This window comes from Microtus oregoni, unplaced genomic scaffold, assembly GCF_018167655.1.
Source record: "Microtus oregoni isolate MIOR12 unplaced genomic scaffold, Mior012 000000F_ref0000247, whole genome shotgun sequence".
NCBI lineage: Eukaryota > Metazoa > Chordata > Mammalia > Rodentia > Cricetidae > Microtus > Microtus oregoni.
In genome coordinates this window covers 26,339,943-26,353,460 of record NW_024543059.1, presented here as the reverse complement: position 1 = coordinate 26,353,460, position 13,518 = coordinate 26,339,943, and the positions used below count along the sequence as shown (strand labels likewise).

At 43.2% G+C, this 13,518-nt stretch overlaps 1 pseudogene; it reads right to left on the bottom strand.

The window, feature by feature from the left end:
* Positions 1-4,705: 4,705 nt before the first annotated feature.
* LOC121454324 lies at positions 4,706-4,813 on the bottom strand (annotated as a pseudogene).
* Positions 4,814-13,518: the final 8,705 nt, after the last annotated feature.

Below are 13,518 nucleotides of genomic sequence, written 5' to 3'. Positions count from 1 at the left end.
TCCATTTAATTTGATGTTGGCTGTTGGCTTGCTGTAGATTGCTTTTATTATATTTAGGTGTGCTTCTTGTATCCCTGATCTCTCCAAGACCTTTATCATGAAGGGGTGTTGGATTTTGTCAAATTCTTTTTCAACATCTAATGAAATGATCATATGTTTTTTTCAGTTTATTTATATGATGGATTACATTGATAGATTTTTGTATGTTGAACCAGCCCTGCATCTCTGGGATGAAGCCGACTTGATCATGGTGGATGATTTTTAAAAAAATATTTATTTATTTATTATGTATACAATATTATGTCTGTGTGTATGCTTGGATTAGGTTTGCCAGTATTTTATTGATTATTTTTTGCATCCATGTTCATGACTGAGATTGGTCTGTAATTCCCTTTCTTGGTTGAGTTTTTGTGTGGTTTTGACATCAGGGTAACTGTACCCTCATAAAAAAAAGTTCAAGGACAGCCTGGTCTATAGTGCAATTTCCAGAACAGTCAGGGCTACACAGAGAAACCATGTCTGGAAAAAAAAATCAGGCCAAGAAAGTCATGGAAAGCAAACCAATAAGCACATTTCTCCATGGCTTCTACTTCAGTTTCTGCTTCCAGGTTCCTGCTCTGACTTCTCTCAGCAATGGACTACAAGCTGAAATTAAACAACCCGCCCCTGAGTTGCTTTTTGGTGTTTTATCACAGCAGCAGAAACTAAGGCAGGATGAAAGGAATCATGGGCCTGGCAATTCCAGATGTGCACGCAACTAAGAGTGCTTCAAAACGAATGGGGGGAAAATCGAAGGAACTGTGAGGAAAAAGTAGATGATGACATTTTGTCGATTGAAATTTCAGCATCAGTTTGTCTGTAATTGGATACAAGGATATAGAAAAATGATCTGAATATTAGAAATCAATAGGTCAATACTTGAGAAGTCATCAAACATTTAGGGATTAAATAAAATATTTTAAAATTCAAGAAGTAATCATATAAATCAGAAAATATTTAGAACTGAATGGAAAATATCATATTTTATATATGGTAAATGTAAGGTGGCAAGGAGGATTTATAGTCCTCTAATTCTAAGATATATATATATATATGATATATATAATACAGGAGGAATTATAATCCTCTAATTCTAAGATATATATATATATGTAATATAGGATATATATAATACAGGAGGAATTATAGTCCTCTAATTCTAAGATTATATATATAACATATAGGATATATATATATAATACAGGAGGATTTATAGTCCTCTAATTCTAAGATTATATATATAATATATAGGATATATATATAATACAGGAGGATTTATAGTCCTCTAATTCTAATATATATACAATATATAGGATATATATATAATACACAGGAAGCTGAGGCAGGAGGATTACAAGTTTAAGGCCTACCAAGACTATAGAGCTAGTTCAAATCCAGCTTTAATGGACTTGGTTCCTGGCTCACTGGAGTGTTTGCCCAGTGTTCAAGGCTCGAGACTTAGTCACTAGGACAGCCAGTCCCTAAGTAAATAAATTCTTGCTAAGCCAGTGTTTGAAAGAAAATGAATTACATTCAATTTTAATGTCATGAGAAGGTTAGCTATCAAACCATAAGCTAATGAATTATAAAGCACTGAATCCCAGTCAGCAGAGACACCTGGCTTTTCCCATGCACATCCCATGGAGAAATCTGACCTGGGGGGGGGGCGGGTGTACTGTGCTCTCTGCCTCCTTCACTCATTTGCACAATTTCCAACTTGAAAACTTACAATTGCACTGCTCTTATCCATTTTGTAAAAGTTATAACAAAAAGTTCTTAGCCAGATGGTGTGGCAGAGAAAAAAAAAATCTGTCTGAGAGGAGAAGTCAATAGAAGAAAAATATTCCGAAGCTTCTTTCAGATCTAACGTCCATGAATCCCTGGTCCCAGCAGTTAGATACAACTCAGAGCTGGGAAGCCAGCGTCTGCCCCTGGAAATGGTGACCACCTCCTACAGCCCAACACCAACACATGCCTTCTCTCCAATCCCCGTCTTTACCTTAGACTAGCAGCCGGTCTACTTTATAAAATTGGATTTATTGATTTATTTTAGGGCAGAGGTGTGTGCCACAGCCCCGTGTGAAGTACTACAGGAGTGGGTTCCCTGTTTCCACCACACGGGAACCGGGGATTGATCCGGGTCACCAGGTTCTGTAGTGAGCTCCTTTACACCCTGAGCCTTCGTGATACTCCAGTAGATGACCATCCATCCTGGAATTGCATGAACTCTAGGCCATTGTCTCCCTTTGGATCCTAGGGCGGTATTTAGAAATATTTGGGTCATTGCCTTCCCATAGAAAACTGGAAAAGATTTTGTAAGAATCACATGAACAGTATACACAGAGCTATGTGGAGTCATCATTATAGACTTTTAAGATATAAGGTCAAGGTGATGGTCATACAACCTCCCTTTCCTTTCTCTTCTCATTTCTACCAGGAGTCTGCCTTTCCCCATTCATCTCCATGACTTCTTTCTATCCACCAGAATTCAGTCAAGCCAAATTCCTACGAACTCAGGACAGTCTTTCTGGGCTTCCTAGACTAGATCTGGCCCACTTAGAGTTCTTAGATCCTGGTTCTTTCTAGTATTGCAGGAGGTGGCTGTATATTTAGAACTTCACAGTGTCCGCCTACCACCCTCCTCCACCCTCCTCCACCCTCCTCCACCCCCAGCCTATCTTCATCAGATTGCTCATCTGGGCATCCTACTTACTAATGCTTCCCACATCAGGAATTCAGTCTGTATTTGTTGAGCAGGAGATTCAATTTTTTGTCAAAGTGACGAAGTCGCCATCAGGAAGACTGAGCTAAGAGCCAGTGAGACGGCTCAATCAGTGAAGGCACTTGCCTTGACCCTGGTGACCCAAGTTCTATCTCAAGAACCCACACAGTGGGGGCTGGAGAGATGGCTCAGAGGTTAAGAGCATGGCCTGCTCTTCCAAAGGTCCTGAGTTCAATTCCCAGCAACCACATGGTGGCTCACAACCATCTATAATGAGGTCTGGTGCCCTCTTCTGGCCTGCAGACATACACACAGACAGAATATTGTATACATAATAAATAAATAAATAAATATTTAAAAAAAAAAAAAAGAAGAACCCACACAGTGGAAACAGAACTGACTTCTATAAGTTGTCCTCTGACCGCTGTATGGACCTGATTGATGGTACGCGTGTTCTCCCCAAAATAAATACAATTTAAAAAAAAGATTGATTCGAAGATGATACAACAACATAACACAGGTAGCTAACACAGTTCTTAACTGTCTAAAAGCTAGAGACTATATGGAAAATTCACACCCAAAGAATTCAGATGGGAACCTCAGGCTAAGGTTTAAATGGAGCAGAATATATATAGGAAGTACTAGAAACTTAAGTTTGGTTTATCCAAGCTGTGATGCGCTGTTTTAGGATTTCATCTTTAGAGATGCTGGATAGTATCTGTTTATGCTGAAAAACTATTTGGCCAATTTGGGAGCTGTAAGGGATCACCTCTGAAAAGGAAATTAATACATAGTCCCCAGCATGTAATTTGTTACACAGCCTCCTGCTTATACTTGGTCACATTCAGCGGTAAAGCATCTCTGAAGGGCAGCTGTCTTGACTCCAGTCTTCAGGGATAGGACCTGGGGCTCAGAGAACAAAACAGTAAAACTGAGGCAATGTGGATGCTAAGGAATGGAGCCAGAAACCCAGCCGAGGTTCGGCCAGCGCACCAGCTCCAGAGCATGCTGCTGTCCCCGACACCTGTGGAGTGCTGGCCTGCCTTTGCGTCCCCACAGCTGCTCCAACCATGTCCCCATCGCACCGTGGAAATGGAACAGGCTCTCAGACGCCCCTTTTACTTTGAGTCACGAATACTTTGCGCACGCATTTTTTGGTAAATTTATTACTCTCATTTCTTTGAGCTTGAGAGCCTATACACAGGTGCTGCAGTGCGCATGCGGAGGACAAAGGGCAAGTTGGGGACTTGGTGCTTTTTTTTCACCATGTGGGTTCTGCTGTAGGTTAAACTCGCGTAATCAGGCTTGGTGGCAAGTGCTCTTCTTGTTGAACCAAATAATTTGAAAATTGTCCTTCATGTGTGAAGCAGAACATTTTGGCAACAAGAATAAGAAAATCGGGTGTTGGAAAAAAAATTAAGAAAGATCATATGTCCTTTGCCATTCACCTCAGACAAGACTGTCAAGTCCTACTGTGACACTGCAATTTTATATTATTATTTGTATCACCATGATGAGAAATACAGATCTAATGCAGCAGTTTTAGTCCCTACTATGCCTTTCTTTATGTCTAATATTCTTGAATAAAATTTACAGATAACCTGTAGATAGAATTTCGAAATAACTAATATAGTACACTGTCTTAGTCGGGGTTTTTATTGCTCTGAAGCCACAGCAACTCTTATACAGAAAACATTTAATTGGGGTGGCTCGCTTACAGTTTCAGAGGTTCCGTCCATTATCATCATGGCAGCGTGCAGGCAGACATGGTGCTGGAGCTGAGAGTCCTACATCTTGACTCAGAGGCACCAGGAAGGCACACGGAGGGAAGCTTGCGCAAAAGAGACCTCAAAGCCCTCCCCCACAAAGACACACTTCCTCCTACAAGTCGATACCTCCTAATAGTGCCACTCCCCTTGGGGGCCATAGTCTTTCAAAACACACACATGCTCTTAATCTAATACAAAGAAATCAATTTCAATAAAATAACATATATTAAACTGGTAAGAACAGATTCCACACTTGATCTTAGTCAAAAGGCCGAGAAGCGATAATAACATATATCTCAATGCACACTTTCTTATGTATATCTAGACTAGCAGACACTATGATCCAATCTGTTTGTGGCCCACACATAAGCATAGCCTGTACTACTTCTTTGTGCTAAAGATGCAAAGACCATGAGAAAGGCTGCTAATTAAGAATTTTTTTTATCTGAAAAGTGAACAACTCTCAGTGACGTTTCCAACAAGAGGCATTTTTTTAAAAATTGATAGAGTGTTGCATTCTTGGGAAGTTCAGCACATATGAAATCTCTTCTAATGTGACTCTCTGCTCACATGTACGTAGCAGTGTCATGAGGCAGATAATTACAAACTCTCCCATCGATCGCTCATAGGACAGTCTAAAGTTATGTGGAACTCAAGATAATTCTTTGCATTGCCAATGGCTCTTTGCTTGACTCTCTTAATGCTAGTCTTGCTTTCCCGGTTTGAAATAATCGCAACATATTCTCTCCCCCCATGCTAAGTTCACAACTTCCCCACTAACATGTCCCAGGTACAATGCAGCATTACCTCCGGATATTGTTTAACAGTTTACGGAGTTTTCCTAGATACTAGCACACCCCTTCTGGCCGTTACAAGATCATCAATGGTTTCTGACCCCAAAGACCAAATGATCTCATAAACAAGACAGGTGACAAACACAAACTCATTAATAAACCACGTCAAGGGTCGTGGAAGGAAGGCCTGCTCCTGTGAAATGGAGTAACACTTGAATCTAGTTTAAATTGCAGCTGTCTGAGCCAATCATCTGCGACCCAGACCTGAAAGTTGTCAGGGTGGCAGCTGGATGAAATCACTCTGCTTTCCCATGAGTCCTAACCAGCAGAAACTATCCGAGCTCAAGCCACTGTAGTTCCAAGGGCCATTAACTCCAGATTTAAAATAACGGATGGGAAAATTTCCCAAAGTAGATAAAGAAGCGAAATACATCAAAAGATGCCCCCATGAAAATCAAAAATGGAACTACGTTGGGTACCAATTGACACAAGAACAGTAATAATAAAAATATGCAAAATAAGCCTGAGCAGTGATATGGAGGAATCGGAACCTTGTGCATTGCTAATGAAACTTTAAAATGATTTTGCCATGGTGAAAAATCATAGAAAAATGTAAAACTTTCAATGTTAAGATCATTATATGATCCAACAATAATATTCTAGGTATATGCTAAAAAACAACTGAAAACAGATACTCAAACCCTCTCACAGGAGTGTTCATAGTGGCAGTATTCAAATAGTCAGAAGCTGCAAATACCCAAACGCTTGTCTGCCGGCAGATGGATAAGTAGATTGTGGTAGATGCACCCAATGGAGTATGATTCCGTTGTTAAAAGAAAACAGTTTTATGTTTTTATTTTCATGAAGCGGTATCTTGCTGGGTAGAGCAAACTGGCCTCAAACTTGCAATCCTCCTGCCTTAGCATCCAGAGTGCTTGGATTGTAGGAATACAATTTTAATATGAGTTGTGATGGATATGAATCTTGAGACTATTATTCTATGTGAAGGAATTCAGACATAAAAAAAAATCACAAACTGAATGACTCCATTTCTATGAAGGTCTAGAACAAATGAGTTCCTAGAGAAGAAAATCAGATTGGGATTATCAGTGCTGAGAGAAAGAGGACATTGTGGGTGATTGCTTAACCGGTATTGGTATTATTTTTTGGGGATGATGGAAATGCTTGGAACTTGGCAGAAGCTATGGTTGTTACAGTGTCGTGAACACATCAAAAACCACCGAGGCTGGTGAGATGCCACTGAACTGACAACCTGACTTCAATACTTGAAACTCGTGGGATGGAAAGAGACAACTGATTCCCAAGAGTTGTCCTCTGACTCCCACATGCACACCATAGCACGTGTGCACACGCATATGTGCACATACAAAAGACATTCAGACATAAACAAAACGTCATAAAATGCCCCTGAGTTCACTTTAAAATATTTAATGTTTTGTTGACTATTTGGAACTATCACATCATGCACCCTGATCCATCCCCCACTCCAACTGTGACACCCCCCCCCAAACAAAAACACAAGTCCATTTTGTGTTGTCCATATACTCACTGGAGCAATTCAAACCCCTAGTGGCTGGCCCACCCAGTCCCAAGGAAAGATGTATCTTTTCCCACCTGAACACTGGACAGAAGCCATCTACTGTGGAGAGCCATGCAGAGGCTGGTGAAGCGCTGGGCTGCCTCTACCCTGTGCCCATACCATGTCAGCAAGGGGCGGGACCAACTCCCTTGCACCCCGTTCCACTGCCTGTGCTTCCATGAAGTGGCTGCTGGAGAGAGTCCAGGCCAGCTTTCCTGCGTCCATACCACATCTGGCTCTACGTGTAGTGGCTGAAGAGGGATGGGGCCAGCTCAGGACAGCCTATAGACATCAACGTGACTTTAGTTGGCAGCCCAGGCTACATGCATTTGCAAGGCCTTCTGTGGCAATTCTGGCCACAGACATCAGAACAGTCCTTGGCCATATCAGAACCATGGGTGACTCATGGCCCTCAATGTCTGCACAGACGTGGGCCTCAACATGGCCTCTAGTGGCTACACATGCTCCAGCATACAAAATGTTTAATTTTACATTGTGAGTTTTATATCAATATTATTTCTTGTTTGTTTTGGGTCTCATTGTGTAGTTCTGGCTGTCCTGGAACTGACTATGTAGACCAGGCTGACCTCAAATTCACAGAGATTTACTTGCCCCTGCCTCCTAAGTGCTGGGATTAAAGGTGTGCACGACCATGCTTGCAATATATATAATATGTGTGTGTGTGTATTATTAGAAATAGACAGACAGACAGACAGACAGTTAGAGATAAATAGATAGAGATAGATAGATGATAGATAGATTGATGATAGATAGATAGATAGATAGATAGATAGATAGATAGATAGATAGACCCTCTTGTTTTTCTTCTGTTTCTTTCCAGGGACCACTCAGGTATGTACTCATACGTTTTGCAAACAGCTTGGACTATTTGTATTTTCCTCCCAATATGAGGGGTGAGCGTTACTCACCAGACACCTTCTCATACAAACAGCAGTTAGAACGACGGGAAACCCTTGTCAAGCTCGGGGCCTATCTGAACATCCCCGAGTGGGTGTCTAGTGTTGTGGAGTGTCCTACGGGATTGATTGCCATCCTCTGGAGTCTAGGAGGTGCCATATGGAGAAGGTGGAACATGGTGGGAAGAGCCACAGGGGCCATGAAGGAGAGGAGAGGCCTGAATGGGGTTTAGGGAAGCTGACTGTGGCGTGTGCTGGGAAAGACCCCTAAGCTTAACTCTCGAGGAATGCTCCAGGCTCTTAGAAAGATTTCCAAAAGTGGGCATATTTGCTTCCTTGTTTATGCAAGGAACTCGTCTAGACACAAGCAAAAGTTAGAAGTTGAAGGAGTTAATATTCCCATTTCCTCCAGGAAGATGGAGGCTGTGATCTTTGTGGTTGTGGAGGGACACCAAGCCAAGGAAGGGCAATCATCTCAGTTCTTAAGGAAATAGCTCAGACCAGGGCCAGTTTAGTCTCCATTTTCTAGGTCAGGGGAGAGACTGTAAACACCAGAAACCACACTATTTTGAACAGAAAGGGATTTAATACAGGGATGGGTGTTTTAAAAAGTATTGGAAGGCTCCAAGTGCAGACCTCAGGATGGTGAAGAAGAGCTGTGAATACAGCTGTAGGGGGCTGCTGCTGAAGGGTGTGGCGGGGGGGGACCCAGAAACTGTGCTAGACACGCTACCTACAGGCAGCAGTCTGTGAGCCAAGAACCAGTACAGAAACCTGAGCTAACAAGCCAAGGGGGAGTTTTAAAACAAATACTTTTATACTTGATTGACTGATTGATGATTGATTGATTGACTGATGGAGTTAGCATATGCACACGTAGAGAAGAGACATCTTGCAGAAGTGGAATCACTGTCACATGTGGAGAAGAGGACAGCTTGCAGAAGTCCGTTTCTCCTTTCCTTCCACTATAGAGTTTCTGGGGGACCAAACTCAGGTTGCCAGGCTTGATAGCAAGCCCTTTAACCACAAACCATTTTGCTGGCTCCTGAATGGTAGTTTTTGGCCCACAAGCAAAAGGACAAAAAAAGGGTTAAGGAGCCCCCTATGTCCTGGCAGTGCAGGAAATGACTGAAACTGGGCTGGCTAAGGCCGAATCCGACATCTCCTCGGTATCATTAATCAGCAGTAGAAACAGGGGGTGGTCTGCACTGTCTGTCTTCCAAACTATGCAAGGCCATTAAATAGATCAAAGGGAGTGACATCCAAAAGTTGAGCTGCAAGGGATCCTGGAAGAGTTAACTTTAAAAATAAACCACTTACGGGGGGGGGGGTGTGTTCACATGTTACTGCACCCATGTGGAGGGCAAAAGACAACTGGCGTTGATGTTCTCTGACCACACGGATCCCAGGGTTAAACTCAGGTCATCTGGCTTAGCAGCACAGGAGCCTTTACCCCTGAGCCATCTTGACAGCCACAAAAGTTGACAACCTTTAGTCTTGCATACACACGTGGAAACTGAAAGTCAAAATGGAGTCAGCGCTCAGTACCCACTCATCTTTCCCTCCGGCTTTTTGCTCTTCTCCTTCTCTTCCCACCCACCTATTTTTTTCTTCTTCCTCCTCTTCTGCATTTTGCTATTGCATTTTTTTTTTTGCGGTATTGTTGTTTGTTTGGTTGGGTTTTTTTTGGGGGGGGGGAGGGGGATGAGATAGAGTCTCACAATGCAGCTCAGGTTGACCTTGAATTCAAGATTCTCTTGCCTCTACCTCCCAAGTTCCAAGTTCTGAGATGACAAGCATGTGCTACCACCACTAGCTCCAAAAGATGACAAGCATGTGCCACCACCATTAGCTCCACAAACCCTTTTAATAATGCTGAAATTATCTTCAAACTGAGAGTAGATTCAAGTTGGTACCTAAACGTACTCTGTCTGGCTCTTATGCCTAAAGACTGTACAAGTCCTGAAAGAGATTGCTCCCGTTCAGGCCTAACACACTCTGAGGATTTTAGAACTGGGGAAGTCTCACTTTGTCCTCACACAAAAGCTAGGGAAAGAAAAGCTCAGAGGAGTCCTGGGAGTTCAAATTCAGCCTCGAGCACTCACAACCAAATAACACACACATGCACACACACACACACACACATGCACTCACGCACGCGCGCACAAACACACCCTTATAGAAACACTCACCATTCTGGGAGGAAGTGGCTAAAATGATATTTTTCTAGGCATTGAAAGCGTTTACCCCCCACAGAAGCAGCTATGTAACTGAGCAGCCTTGTCATGCCTGGGGCAAGCTGCAAGTGCCCCTCCGATTTGCCCCCTAATTTGCCAAACCATGGAACAACAAACCTGCAATTGGAGCTGTATTTTTAAATCATCTGAGTTTTATGTGGCACTTTCCCCTCTGCATAGAGCCTGGCCAAACGCTGTTATTTTCCCGGAGGAAATACAAAGAGTGGCCTGAAAATTGCTAGTCACATTTCAAGTCAGGAAGAGCGAGTGGGTTTTTCTGGGGTCACCTCCAAGCTGGACTCCGCTCAGTTGTCTCAACCTCATGATGCCACAAAGTTTAGCACCTGGGACAGCCATGGTTGACTCTGGAGTGAGGAGATTACTGTTTCCAGCTTTTCTGTGCAGATCTGTGTGTGACCTTAGCAACCATTAGAGGAAAAAAAAAAAAAAGGCATGCTTCTGGTTGGGAATAAGGAGGGAGTCTGGCCCTGGATTCCATGTCACTTAAATGTCAGCTATGTTCTTGTTGCTTCTGCGGTAAAATGTTCTTACTCCACCGCCCCCCCCCCAATGAAGCACATGACATTTCATCTGTTCTAGAAGTGACAGAAGACAGGTCCCTCTGGGATTCACGCGCCTCTGCTGGGATTGTCACACCGTTCGCCATGCTAACATGAAGCAACAGCTGGGTTGGAGAGAGCTGATAAAAATAGCAGTGTAACTCAGAAAGCAGGCTGCACGGGGAAGAAGGGGAGTCGAGTCTACAGAGTGGGGTGGCAGAGACTTCTTGGCTTTTCTGACTAAGAAGAGACTGGCTCTTCTTAGAACCCCACTTTTTCAGAAAGGGCAAAGCAAGCTGATTTTCCATCTATATGTTAAGTAGGAGAATGAGGAGACAGCCAGGCTGTTTCAATCTTCCGCAGTGCCCCTATTTGTAAGCAACTGGTTGACCCAATTGTTAGCCGACAGATCGGACACCTGGGCAGTGCAATCCCTGAATGAATGAGCCGAGTCAATGCTGGGAATTGGATTGTTTAAGGCTGCTGTGTGTCGATGCAGGAACTTCCCACCATTTCCCTGTCTTTCCATTCATTAAAGGGAAGCATGCAAACTGAACATTCTGACATAACATAGCTCAGATTTTTGGCAGCAGCATTAACCATATTCAAGCGTTTCCTCAGATGATGTTAAATTTTCATATCCTCAGGAATGCTTGCCACCTTTCTTTAATAGCCTGAGCAAACACACCCCTCTCAGGACTTCGGCGTTCCGCCATCTCCCCCACTGCACACAGGGTCCTTTTAGAGGTATGTCGGCTGTGTGTATTTATAGAATCCGGATGTACATAGGTGGGTTAGTATTTCACATCTCATGAAAAGGCAGTCATCTGAATGGACCTTACAGAAGAGTTAGCAAAGTCGTGTGGTGTGTGTGTGTGTGTGTGTGTGTGTGTGTGTGTGTGTGTGTTTTACACTAGATCATATTCTTCTCTCCTCCTAAACTATTTGGTCATTTTACCACAAAATTATATTTTTTTAAAAAGAATATATTCATGGACTCTAACCCTTGGGATTTGAAAATTGACTTATGTGTTTAAGTCAGTAATAAAGAGAAGAATTTAAATAGAAATGTGGCAAAACAGAGGTTTCCTTCTCTTCCTCCACAGTGAAAAGTGTAGTCTTACTCTCTACCTTTATTCTAGTAAAACTGTAACATGAAAAATTAGTTGGTTTACCTTTCTGGCCAGTGAGACACCTGGGAATGCTTTAAAACTCATTTCCATTAATATGCACAGCAATACAGTACAAACTTCAGTGGCTAGTCAGAAGGAATGCATGCTTTTAGGCACCCACACAATGGGAAGCTTGTACGCGTCTTGGATGGCCAGTGGTTCAGAAAGTTCTTCATTTCAAACGTGGTGATTATAGCCTGAATGACAGTGGCAGGCAGTACTTTCTATTCCCTCAAGCTTTAACAAACATTATATAACTTAACACAATATGATTAACTGGGATCTTAACCCTGCCTATGACATTTCTGAACCCAGCAAGCCCCACTCAAACTTGGCAATCGAGCTGTGGGTACAATTCTGTGCCTCTGACCAATTACTTGGTGCAATCACACAAAGGTAGCTCACTGAAGACCGGAGTAACAATGTATCCCTGACCAACTGCACTGCAGATTTACACTCCACTGCCTCTGTGTTCTGGATAGGGAAAGAAATGCTCAAAGAATTTAAAACTCAGCCGAGCTGATGCAGCTAAATGGGACTCCATTCCTGCTTCACTGGCTTCTTTGGTTGACACAATAGCCAATTGCATGAGCTTGCATTTGTCACCTGAATCTTTGGGACTCATCATGTCTTATATCTCTGTGCAAATTAAAATTAAATGTGGTGATTTTCACTGACTTCTTCTCCTAAACACGTGCAACATGAGAGAGAGAGAGAGAGAGAGAGAGAGAGAGAGAGAGAGAGAGGAAAAACAAATCTCCCAGATGGGATTTTAGAATCTGATTTCTTCAGCCAATGATTTTTATAAATGTATCAGGCCCAACTTGCTTGGATAGCCAGATGCTAAAACTGTATTGCAGCAGTTTGGGCAGCTTCTGAGGAAGTGGGGCCGCTTCCTGTGTGCATATGTCAAGTTGTCTGTGGCTTTAGTCCTTCCACCCACCAAGGAACATCTGGCCAGAGTGGGTGCCTCAAGCAGCTGGGCCAAGTCCAGCCAGGTCAGCAGACAGAGCTCACAGAGCCCAGAGAGTGGGGGTGGGCGAGCACTTGTGGGCACCTTGGTTTCCGAAATGAAAAAGCACCACGAGAAGTACCCACCAGCAGCCAAGACACACACGGCCCAGGATGCTGATGGACAAAAGGATGTGTTTAAAAAGAACTTAAATGTGAGGATGGAAAGACCAAGAAAGAAAAGGCAGAGGAAGGAAACCATAGCTGTACAGGAATGATCAAGGCCAATTACCAAGGGACACCACCCAGTACCTCTGCATCCTTATTTTAGCCAGGTTGTACCTGCTGATGGCTGAGGGCCTGAAGGGAAGCTTAACTAAACAACTGCTGTGAAAAATAAGAGAAATCATTGCTTCATGTGGATAAGCCATGAGGAAGCAAGGTTGGCAGCATCCACAGGGTCAGTGGAGACCACTCCTTCCTGTTCCACTCGGCAGCGCTGTAGATTCCAGACCAGAGTAGAGCCCTCTTCTTCTCCTTAGCCACCCCAGGCACCAACAATGCAAGAAGTTCAGGCAGCACGAGATCACGTGATGGACCTCCTGAAGCAACCCTGGTAGCCAGGGACAGATGAAATGTTCTGTGATCAGTCCAGATGTGTTACGTGCCCACCTCCCAGCCTATCACTTTGTCCAAGGGGCAGGTAAGGTTACGATGAGTCCACCTTTGACCGTTCCCTTATCCGTGGAGGGAGGAG